Below are 11,397 nucleotides of genomic sequence, written 5' to 3' on the forward strand. Positions count from 1 at the left end.
AGTGATCCTCCTATAACAGATGGCTTACCCAGTTTTAGTTTCTACCTTTTACTTGGCAAGCTCCTAATTTTTAAAGTTTCAAGGAATCTAATGCTTGCAACATTTTCAACTTTAACAAGTTAATAAGTCTTGTCAAGATAATTTTGAATGTTTCCGTATTTGTTGCTCATTTTGCCAAGGTAATTTTGAATGTTTCCGTATTTGGTGTTCTTTTTGCCTAGACTATATTACAAAACAAAATGGTCTAAAACAACAAGAAGAAAAAGCTTAGTATAAGAAATTTTAGTTGCGTTTGTTGTACATAACAATTTCGCTAAACAAAGAGTCTCACTCACACGGTAAGATGGGTTTAAGAAACGACTACCAACCTGGATAATCCTGCAACGATAGGAAAACAATGTTTAGTATAAGGAATTTAAAGTGCAAAAAAAAAAAAAAAAAAAAGATCATATCTTCTTTATGCGGCGGCTAAGTTTACCTAGTGGCGAAGGATATTAACAAACATATTTAATCTTTAAGCTAAAAAAATGATAACTCAATTCGAATTGAAAATCTTGATATGTACTTCACTGATAGGATCTCTATTTTTCTTATCTACATACTTCAACTGTAACAAAACAAGAAGCTGAAGGATTTGGTGCCAAGAAATTCGAAGAAAGAATTGTCATGCATGCAATGAATCAAAGACCAATTTATTTCACGGGAGAAAAGAGAAATAGAAATTGTTCACTTGTTCGTAATTTTTTGTCATTCTAAATTGGCGATTAAGAAAGTTTTGTTAGTGTGACTTTGAATACTTGAAAATTGTGTTTAATTTTGAGGAAAAATGGAGTTGGGTTCCGAACTCTCGGATTTACAGATTTGGGATTCATGAGAGAAAAAAAAAGGAGGAAAAACCAAAAAATAATGACAACGTGGGAATTTGATTTGTGAGAAATAAAAATTGTTCACCTAGCTGTTGGTCATTTTTTGTCATTATAAACTGGTGATGACGACAGTTTTGTTAGTGTAACTTTGACTACTTGAAAATTATGTTTGATTTTGAGGAGAAATAGAGTTGGGTTTCAAACTGGGATCTACAGATTTGAGATTCATGACGGAGGAGAAGAGGAAAAGATAAAAAACCAAAGAGTTGTGACAACGTGAGAATTTGATTTGTGAGAAGTGGGACATTGAGAGAAATGAAGGACCTATACGGTTGGATTTTACTCGAGGTGGCGTATTATATGGTATGATTTATGAAAGTGGGAAAATAGAGACATTAGTCTCGCAGCATAAGAGTTAACTCGATCAAACATATATAATTTTTTAAGATTTTTAGTTCATATCATGTTATACATGGAAATCAATTATTATTTCAAGGTTCTTACGAGTTCATTAGTATTAATTGTACGACAACCTCTTAGTATTCTCCTGTAGAATTTTTCACATGAGTTGGAAGCCTTGACCCTATTATCATTATTTGTCCATGCACCAACAATGAAATTTGTAATTCATCGATTAAAAATTCATCTAGATCTTTTGACTCTTCAATATAGCATTCAACATAACAGGGATTTGGAGTTATTGATATAACAACTATCCATCAGAACATATTTAATTTTTTCACTTCGAAATTTTCCCAAGCAGACTGTGCAAAGATAGAAAGATGTAGTGAGAAATTTCGAATGAAGTTTTATATATGAGAAATTTCATATGAAGTTTTATATATTCTAAAATCCAAAGAAACTAAAATGGCCGGTGTTTCAAGATTGAAAAAACTAAGGGAGAAATAGACAAATTAGAATAAAATTTGATATATGTGGGAGGACTAAGTAGATATTAAAATGAGAAATAATTACAGTGAAATTAAACTAAGGGAGAAATAGACAAATTAGGATAAAAATTTGATATAATGTGGGAGGAGTAAGTAGATATTAAAATAAAAAATAATGGAAGAGGGAGAGATAAAGATGGAGGGATAATAATTATTAAGAAATTAAAAGTAATTTAATTCATGTCCTAATCACATAATCACATATCATAGGTCCAATCATATTAATTTTGTCCTAATCACATATCCTAGTCACATTCTTTTGTATTAATTGTGTCCCAGTCACAAGGATCTGTATATATATATATATATATATATTTCGATTAATATATACATTTAAACTCTGTTTCGATTCTATATATATATATATATATATATACTAGGAATGACCCGTGCCTCCGGCACGGTGAGATCTATATAAAAAAACAAATTTACTAATAGAATTTTGAATAGTAAATAAAAATTACACAACTAAAAACTATGAAAGTGGAAAGGTTAAAAGTTGTGTGTGTCTACTGCACGCACGTTGCAGCTCCTTTGGAATTGTATCCTTTAAGGATGTAACCAAGTCATCCTGAGGTTCAAGAACTTTGAACGAGAAGCATTTAGCTCTTGCATAGAGTACTCACTACAAAATACATCAAATAGAATAGGTTAAACAAACATGATTGGCATAATTTCGACATACATAAAACTAAGACATTAAATCACAATTAGTCCATATTCAGATAAGTATTAGTAATTTTAGATGAGATATTTAAGACTTCTTAAAAATCATAATAATAGATCACAAACTTATCAAAGGCCATTAATTATTTGATCTGAAGCCTAACCGACGTAAGACATTATTAAAATCAATAACAGGTGAGCGAGAAAATTAAATTTGTTTCTGGTAAGATTGCAAATCTTTAAGCTCTATAGAACAACAAATTGCACTATTTGAATGAATTTTGTGGAATTTAGCAAATATGAACAAAGTTCGTGAAAATATTCCAGCATACCTAACACTAACTCTAGTTCTTACTTGGACTTTCGTAATTTGTACATAAAATTCTTTTCATTTAACTAATAGTCTCGAGAATACATGAAGTAAGTGTTTTTGGTATTGACATTTACTAATTAGGAAAATGTGGAATTAATTCAAGAACAGGTTGGACTATTTAAACTTACTTATGAGTTATGAACATCAACTTACTTCTCTCATGCTCGTGCGTGATCTCTTTCCTTTCAGCTTGAACCGATTGCAACTTCTTAATGTCGAAACTCCTGTATCAAATGAACATCTCAGATTCATCAGTTATCAATAACAAAAACTTCATGAAGAACTTCAAACACAAAAAAATGAATTAATCAAGCTAACTTGCAATATAAAAAAGACAACAATAGCATTACCAAAACCCTTCTAAAGAATGCACATGTGATTAATGAGCACCCAACCAATTGTTCTGAATGTGTTGGTAAGACCTCCTTAGATATAGTTGTGTGGAGAGAGATATCATTACCCAAACAAATTTAAAAAATATCCATCCGACATCATAACAGTAAATCTGATAAGTAACCCTTTTTTGTGCCAATTTCGAAGCATAAGTTTTTGTTGCCTAGTATATTGCATTGCTGACCGTTTATCTAGTTTAACAAAATGGAGCACATCCTCCTATAGCTGCACTGAAAACGATGTTTTAACGACTTTTACCAGTAGAGTATTTAGTAAACAGTTATCCATCTCCGCGACTTACATAATACAAACTCAGTAAGAACAACAAAATGTATAACTTCATTACAAAAACAACAATACTTATGATAAAGAAGTTGCTCAATTACCCTTAATATAACTATATGATGCCATTATCCAAATTCGTTTCTTCTCTCGCTGTGTATTCTTAAAAATAAAACACATGATCAAATGAACATTTCAGTCGACCAACAATCCTACCCCTAGTTCATATTAGGACTTCTAGAATTTCGACATACAATTCTCGTCATTTAACTAAGATTCTCGCGGAAAAAATTCAACAATCATTTTTTATCCCATTTCAGTACAAAAGATATCTCAATCAGAGCGTGAACTACTACTTCCCTATTACAAGTAACACTCACATGTTTTGTAAGATCTTCAAAGGTATCTCAAATATGGTTTGCTAATGTCAATTTAGCAAAGTAATGATCAACTAAACAAAATTATCTCCGATCCACGTCGAAGTATGTCTAACACAAAGAGAAAATTTGTTTGTTCAACTGAAAGGGAAAAAAACAAATACTCTCTCGAAACAATTGAATCAAACAACAGGCTCATAAATAAATAGTGGAGAATTAGCATTACAATCGGTGAAAGGGACATTAATCAGACCATTTTCTAATATAAACACTTAGGAACATTGAATTTTGTTAAATTTCCGACTGTTAAGATTGTTCAAGTTCACTTAGTGCCAATAAATAAATAAATCAAACAACTTGAATTAACCTTTACGGATGTGCTTGTGAGTAGAATAAAACATTAAGATATGAGAGCGAGAGAGAGGCACCTGTTTAGGTTGTTCGTCTCTCAGCAGGTGTGTGTGTGACTGGAGAAGAACTGGTTCATAAACAGCTTGTGAACGCTATTTACTGCTTATTTCAGATGCTAGCATTTCATTCTGACAATCCGTTCAACATGAAACATGCCAGAGAGATGAGAAACAAAGTTATCGAACACTATTGCTCAACTTACAAAACATATTTGCTCTTCTCTGAACACCATTATAGCACCTGCCAATAAATTAAAAAGATATTAGATAAATTTAGTTTCGAATATGAAATTTTCTTGATAGTTACAAAGTCATCAAATAGAATCTTTTTCGCACTTTAGAGTATACACTTCTACTTCGACTCATACCAAATTGTTGCAGCCTTTGTATGATAGATAACTGAGCAGTGAGCATGGCCTGTTCTAAGGCAGCCATCACCTGTACAAATATTAAAATGAGAACCAAAATCAATCCCTAACAATTAACCTCAACCAATGCTCAAGTGATTGTAATATAGTAGGTTTCAGAAGATATTTTTGTAGGGCTAGAATTTCATAACATAAATGAACCCATCTTGAATTCGTCCAAATGTAACATGTTTTTCATGATCTTGTAAGGGATTGGTTAGATATAGTTCATGTCTCCTTTATAAGAGCCACGACTACATTGACTGAACTTTGTTATCGAGGTACAAAAAGGGATTTATAAGGATTGAGAAACGGGGAAAAGAAGTTTTTAATGAAAACTATTTTGTATTCATATCCTGGTTATAATGAAAATCATACATCTAAGAGAACCATAAATATCTATACCTCTATGAATATTGAATTGTTGTTTGAAAATGGAAGGAAAATTCGGTAGTTGGTAAAGGATGAATCCAATTACTATTCATGTGAATTAGCACTGGCAAGCTAAAAGGAATGGACGTTGTAGAAAGAAGATGAAAGAGAAAAAAATTGGTAGTTGGTAAAGGATGAATCCAATTTCTATGTTTAATTTATATCAACATGTACTTGAACCCCTCCAAGATGGTCGACCGTGGTAGTATTTTTTTTACCCCTTCTCCAACTATCTTTTGATATTTTTATATCGTTGTTCACGATATGTATATAGATAGACAAAATAACCCTATATTGAAATACTATCGGTGCAGCTTTTTCATAGCTAAAAGAGGAAGATAAATTTCATAGCTAAAACAGGAAGATGTTAAGCATTTAACCATAAGAGATTGAGGTACCGCAAGATGTTGATCGCATTGATTGACTTATAAAACTAATTGTTGGTGTGCCGAGTGCAATTAATCCACCCTATACATTAAAATTAGAAACTTGATCAAATATATGGAAGCTAAATTGGACAACCATGAGATCAAAAAACCGAAAAAGAGATAAACCTAAATCAAATTTAATTGGTTAGGTTCAACCCTTTGATTAGCATATGTTCAACAACAAACAAAGTTTCAGCAAATTTGAAACCCTTTATATTACCATCAACTAATAAAGCCCATGAATCAACAACTCTTTCGAACATTTCATCGAACACCATGTGACATTTACTGATTTTACCTGAACATGCGTAAAAGTGAATGTTGAATTTTCCAGATAAACACGAACAATTTAATAACATAGGCCTAGATTTGTAAGATGACTTTTCAAAGAGAAATCAATTAATCAAGAATGAGCAAGACTAACCAAGATGATTATACATGTCCACCTAAACTTTCCACCCCCAAGAGTCACTACCTTCTCCTTCCTTCCTCACCAACAGTCAATAATTCAGTTCACCTGAATTCACATTAAGTTAGTTACCATGAAGTTAGTATCATATGCATGCAAAAATGTATATTAGTATTTTCTTTTATCTAAAATATAATTGAACTTAAGTCAAGTTAGGTTTTTGCAGTATGAATCTTCCTGAAATCAATCCATCCAGAGCGGAAGAAGAAGATGGAAAAGGTGACATGAAGCCATAATGAATATGCGTGTTAAGGAAATGAATGTATTATGTTGCTTTATTTTCATGGTGTTCCGAATCAGTCTTTTCAGTAGATTGTAGTTGATTCAGAACTCTTTATCTAATACAAAAATATAGAAGATAAACTACCAATTTAAGAAAAGAATGGTTCAATTTTAGAAAGTACCTTATGATCCCTCCCTGATACTCCAATTGCGAGTTGAAGCCTACAATGCGATGAACACAATGACTGAAATCAAAGTTAGAGGGAGCCAGATTTAACGCAAAGCAAGTAAATTTTTCGTCAAACGATATCACACACTTTTGGGAGATAAAGAAAAACACAAATACGAAGAACATGAACTTCAAATCAATTACCAACTAAAAACATAAAAGAGCTAAAGATTCATACTGAAAAAACCTAACCAGAAAATCATAATTTAAGTTCAATAATTGGAAACCACAAAACCCTCACCTTTTGATTCTTCCCAAGTGTTAAACAAATCTTGGTGTGTAGGATAGAAAATTCTCAAAATCAAAAAGCCCTAACAGTAATACAAAAACCAGAAAGCCCCAAGAGTAAAACCAAAACCAGAAGAAGCACAAAACCTGCAATAGAACACAAAACCCCAACAATAGACGATTTATAAATAAAAATCTGCATCAGAAGTGGGATGGCAGACGCAAGAGGAAAGAAAGTTGACGAACAAAATCGATTTATAAATGAAAAATAGAACACAAGTTTACCCAATTTCAGGTTCTTCTGAATGTCTCAGATCCGTGAGACTACTGAAGACTCATTTAGAACTTGGAAATTCGATCCCTTTTCTTCACAGGAAAAAATTGGAGATAATTTTTTCTCTTTCTTCATGAAATTGGGTCTCTCAGTTACACTTTTAGCTTCAATTGTGATCTTCATCTTCTCTTCTTTCTCCAACAGATATGGATTTTTCTGTAAATGGATTTTCCTGTAAATGGATTCTCCTGGATTTACAGATTTGAAACTCCCAGAAGAAAGTCCTGGGGATTGAAGAAATTAAAATTTTAACACTCTATAGAGAATGAAGAGTCACCCGGGTGTTAAAGAGAGAAGGTGTAGGGTTATGTTCTTCTCAATCGTTGGATCAAATAATGGAGGGGGAAGACAACAATCCAGTTGGCTTTTTTGTTGGCAATTTTTCATTCTTTTTGTCCTAGTCAGCTTGTCCTAGTCACAACTTTTGTGTTTTGTTATATAGATATACTAGGTATGACCCGTGCCCTCAGGGCACGGGGATGTGTATGTGTATAAGTTATCACAAAAGATCAAACTAAAAATTAGAAATATTATATATCTGCAGACACAAAGAATAAGAATTTAACTAAAATATTCAAAATAAACTAATATCTTTGAAACAAAATAATAATCTAAACTTGATTAATAATTGTGAATTTAAAGATTCATTAAGAGTTTTAGATGTACAAAAGAACCAATCTTCTCATACAAAACACAACCATGCACACATCAATGATGACAACATCTCATCAATGACAACACATACTTAATTCTTCATTTTTTTTGTTGAAAGATACTTCATTCTTCCTTGAACATGATTCATTCTTTGTTTTATTCATGTACTAATCTTATTCATTTCTTCTCAGACGTAAGCATAATTAGTTTAGAAATCTTTTCTTATGACTCTTTAAATCTCTTTTATTCTCCCACATTTTTTGATGTATTATTCTTGTTCTGAAAGACATAATCTCATTAACAAATTCAAAGAGATCATAACTACACATCTCCCTCAACTGAATCTAAAATTCTTCCACACTTGTACAACCCAAAGGTAAACTTTCAAATTAGTATTATAAAAAAAAATCATGAGAAAGATCTACAAGTTGCGCTAGATAAAATTCTATTTAACGAAACATTTTATAAATAGAAGTAAGAATAAGAGTGGGATGACTTATTACTGAAAGTAACTGTAAGAGGGAGACAAAATTTACATATAATTTCAAAAATAAATATGTAATTAAGCTCCTGGATGGACACTAAAAGTGTCATATTTTAATGCAAAACTTGCATTAGAAAGAAGATGTGTTCAACAAAAATCCCATAGTGCAAGAAATAATACCATGTTACTGTGAATTTCTTCCAAACAAAGTAAACAACACTTATAATGATACTATGCCGAAGACGATTAGTAATTATAACCCTTGGATGAAATGAATTAGCCGTTATTTGCACGCCTTCTTCCTGTTCAAATGAATAGACAATGTCTTAGATTCCTCAATAAAATCCTGAGCAACTTCTTGAAGAAATAATGTAAAATTGAATTGAGCTACGAGTACCTTTAGTCGTCTTCTGAGCTCATTGGCATGCAGTATTTTTGATTGGCCATAAGCGCCTAGGGTATTGTACTTATAACAGAGAAAGAGAGTTAAGGTACACAGATTTCGCAGGTTGAAGAATTTTCCACATAAATATCCTATGAAGTTGGAAGAGAGTAATTTTTTTCAAAGAACAGGACATTACTCGTATTCGTCATTAATTTTATGAAATTGAATCCTTTCATGTTCTCCAAGTCCAACGTAAGATCTGTTAGAAGAAAATGATCTGAAAAAATAAAAACGAAAAGAATTTTAAGTTACTACATTTATTTTGCGTCATTTTGATATTTAAAAAATGCAGATGAGAATAACATAAGACCAAAGCCTGGTTTGGTATTACTATGACCGAGTTTTGTACTGCATTTCTAACTTTTTTTTACGGTTCTCTTCGAATCAAACAACTTTTCAAAACAAACTTTGAGTTGCTTGTATACTATGAGAATATGCCTCATACCTTTATGTTTTTCGCAAACTTCATTTCTATTTTGTCTTGTGAAAGCAAGAAAGGGGTTGCCATGACTCCTCCATTGTTACTGCCATATAAAACACACAAAAATTAGAGTTTTGTTTAGAATAGGATAACCACCGGCATGGCATTTGCTTATGCCATCTTCGTTTACAAATATGAAAATCTTGATCTTTGAACCTTAAGCAATCACAATTGTATTCAGAACCTGTTCTGAAAACAAGTAAAATAGTGCAAATTAAACGACCCGATTAGAAATGCATCAGTTTTCTTACATAAGAAGATTCCATGGAAAGCCAGAGAATTGAACTCTGAAGTAAAGATTCTCATTGATGTCGTTGAGCTAATAAGATACCTCCGTTATATCACTTTAGCAGTCTTAGTTTCTTTTATTATTGCTTCTTTGACATCCTCACCAGCAAATATGAACTCCAAAGACTACATGAACTCCATGCGTCACAAGAACACGTGCAGTTTCGGAACCAATACCACTTGAAGCACCTAAAGCTAAGCCATCTAATTCTACCTAATGATTCATAAAAGTTAAGTTTCCTTTGTATGTATGTACGCAATCTGTGACCAAAATATGAGAATGAGATTGATGGTTTCACAAGTACTTCACCTTATGGGTATTTGGGGAAATAAGAATAGTAAATGAAAATAAACATAAACTAAATTCCAGTAAACAAATCTCACACATGATTCTAAAAGAGTTGGTTCAAAAAAAAAAAAGATTCTAAAAGAGTTGATGCCCTAAAAAAAGAGAAATGCCTGAGGCAATCGTAGTTCTTCGTCCTCCTTTCTTCACACCAAACTTCAATTTTCTGACCAAATTTAATCTGAAAAAGTCTCATCTCATTCATTCTCCACCAATCTACAGAAGGAAAAATACAAAATGTTAAAGTTTGTTTTGAGTATAAAGAAGAAGTAAATTAACATCAAACCACGACCAAATCCAAGTGAATCTGATAAGCAGAAGTATGTATTTGAGAATCACCATTAACATATCTACAAAAAGAACTACCTAATAATCAATCATAATAAACAACAGTAACAAGAATCCAATACAAAATATTCAACCAGAAAAAGAAACGAAAAACTTACAAGGATGGATGGGGATGAAAATTAAGATTTTTTATAGAGAGAAAAAATAACTGAAATCCTACTTTGAATAAGGAAATAATGAGAAGCACCCATTCTTGGGTGATTAAGGAGCCGTTAGGAATTGAGATTGGGAGAGGAAGGATTTGGCATGAAAGAAACTGACCAAGAGTTTTGATTAAGGAGGAAGGGTGGCTAACATAAATTAAAGTTGGAAAAATGATCAAATGACTGTCTGTACGTATTATCTGTTTAATTTCACGTGAACAATTCTAATCTGACGGTCGAGATTAAGCGTTTTATTTACTTTCTTTCATTAGGTAGGTGAACCAATTTCTTGTTTTCAGGGTGGGTAATAGATCTAAAGGTACGTATCTTAACAAAATATCAATAGACGGTCGGATTTGTCTCCGAGTTTGTCCCAGTCAGCAAAAAAGTTTGCGTTTTATATAATAGATATATATATATATATGTTTCGATTAATATCTCTCTCTCTATAGAGATATAAACTCTATGTTATTTAATAACATCCAATTACACTTTAATGTTGATTAATATATACATTTAAAAGTGTAAGAGAGGGAAAATAGAGGCAGACCACCACCTTAAGTTATGGCGGATGACGACTTGCATCTCCCACAACTCTTCAACTATGTCACCGGCAACAACTTAATTTTAATCTTAAAGGTTTTAATATTTAAAGTTTTAATATTAAAAATTTTAATATTTAAAGTTTTAATTTTAAAATAATATAACTTCCGTTTTAATATTTAAAATTTTAATCTTAAAAGTTTTAATATTTAAAGTTTTAATCTTAAAAGTTTTAATATTTGAAGTTGTAATATGTTTTAATATTTAAAGTTCTAATATTTAAAATTTTAATCCCAAAGCTGAAAAACAGTAAGAAAATTTGGCAAAATTTGGCCAAAACTATATATCAAAATAGGTAAGAAAATTGAATGATAACAGAAACCACTAAACCATATTTCAGACCAATTAGACCCTTTTATCAAACCTATCATACCCTATTTCAATTAAACCCTATTTCATATTGAAACCTAGGGCAAATTTTAACCTACATGACACCAATTTTAACCAAATGAACCATTCTAGAATCTGACATGTAATTACAAAAATTTAGGGCAAAATAGGAAATAAATGAAACTAATTTGAACCAGTCGAGTCTTAAA

General features: G+C 31.6%; 2 long non-coding RNA genes across 6 annotated transcripts; both read right to left on the reverse strand.

Annotated features, from left to right (window-relative positions):
* Window positions 1–2,191: 2,191 nt before the first annotated feature.
* Window positions 2,192–7,396, reverse strand: LOC147558103 (uncharacterized). Of its 5 annotated transcripts, none has more exons than XR_015234260.1 (10): window positions 7,018–7,396; window positions 6,746–6,879; window positions 6,458–6,520; window positions 6,009–6,101; window positions 5,805–5,882; window positions 5,555–5,624; window positions 4,686–4,755; window positions 4,336–4,558; window positions 2,984–3,079; window positions 2,192–2,441 (listed from the first exon to the last, which is right to left on the reverse strand). It is a non-coding gene; the product is annotated as an uncharacterized LOC147558103 (long non-coding RNA). The 5 variants fall into 5 exon arrangements; XR_015234256.1 differs by having other exon boundaries at window positions 3,009–3,079; window positions 4,654–4,755; XR_015234258.1 differs by having other exon boundaries at window positions 3,009–3,079; window positions 6,458–6,497; window positions 7,018–7,324.
* Window positions 7,397–7,822: 426 nt separating this feature from the next.
* On the reverse strand, window positions 7,823–10,213 carry LOC147558104 (uncharacterized). The gene is made up of 3 exons (XR_015234066.1): window positions 9,095–10,213; window positions 8,602–8,866; window positions 7,823–8,506 (listed from the first exon to the last, which is right to left on the reverse strand). It is a non-coding gene; the product is annotated as an uncharacterized LOC147558104 (long non-coding RNA).
* Between the last annotated feature and the right edge of the window lie 1,184 nt (window positions 10,214–11,397).

Source organism: Eschscholzia californica, unplaced genomic scaffold (genome assembly GCF_041429995.1).
Source record: "Eschscholzia californica isolate CP2 unplaced genomic scaffold, dmEscCali1.0.p SCAF_2, whole genome shotgun sequence".
Taxonomy (NCBI): Eukaryota; Viridiplantae; Streptophyta; class Magnoliopsida; order Ranunculales; family Papaveraceae; genus Eschscholzia; species Eschscholzia californica.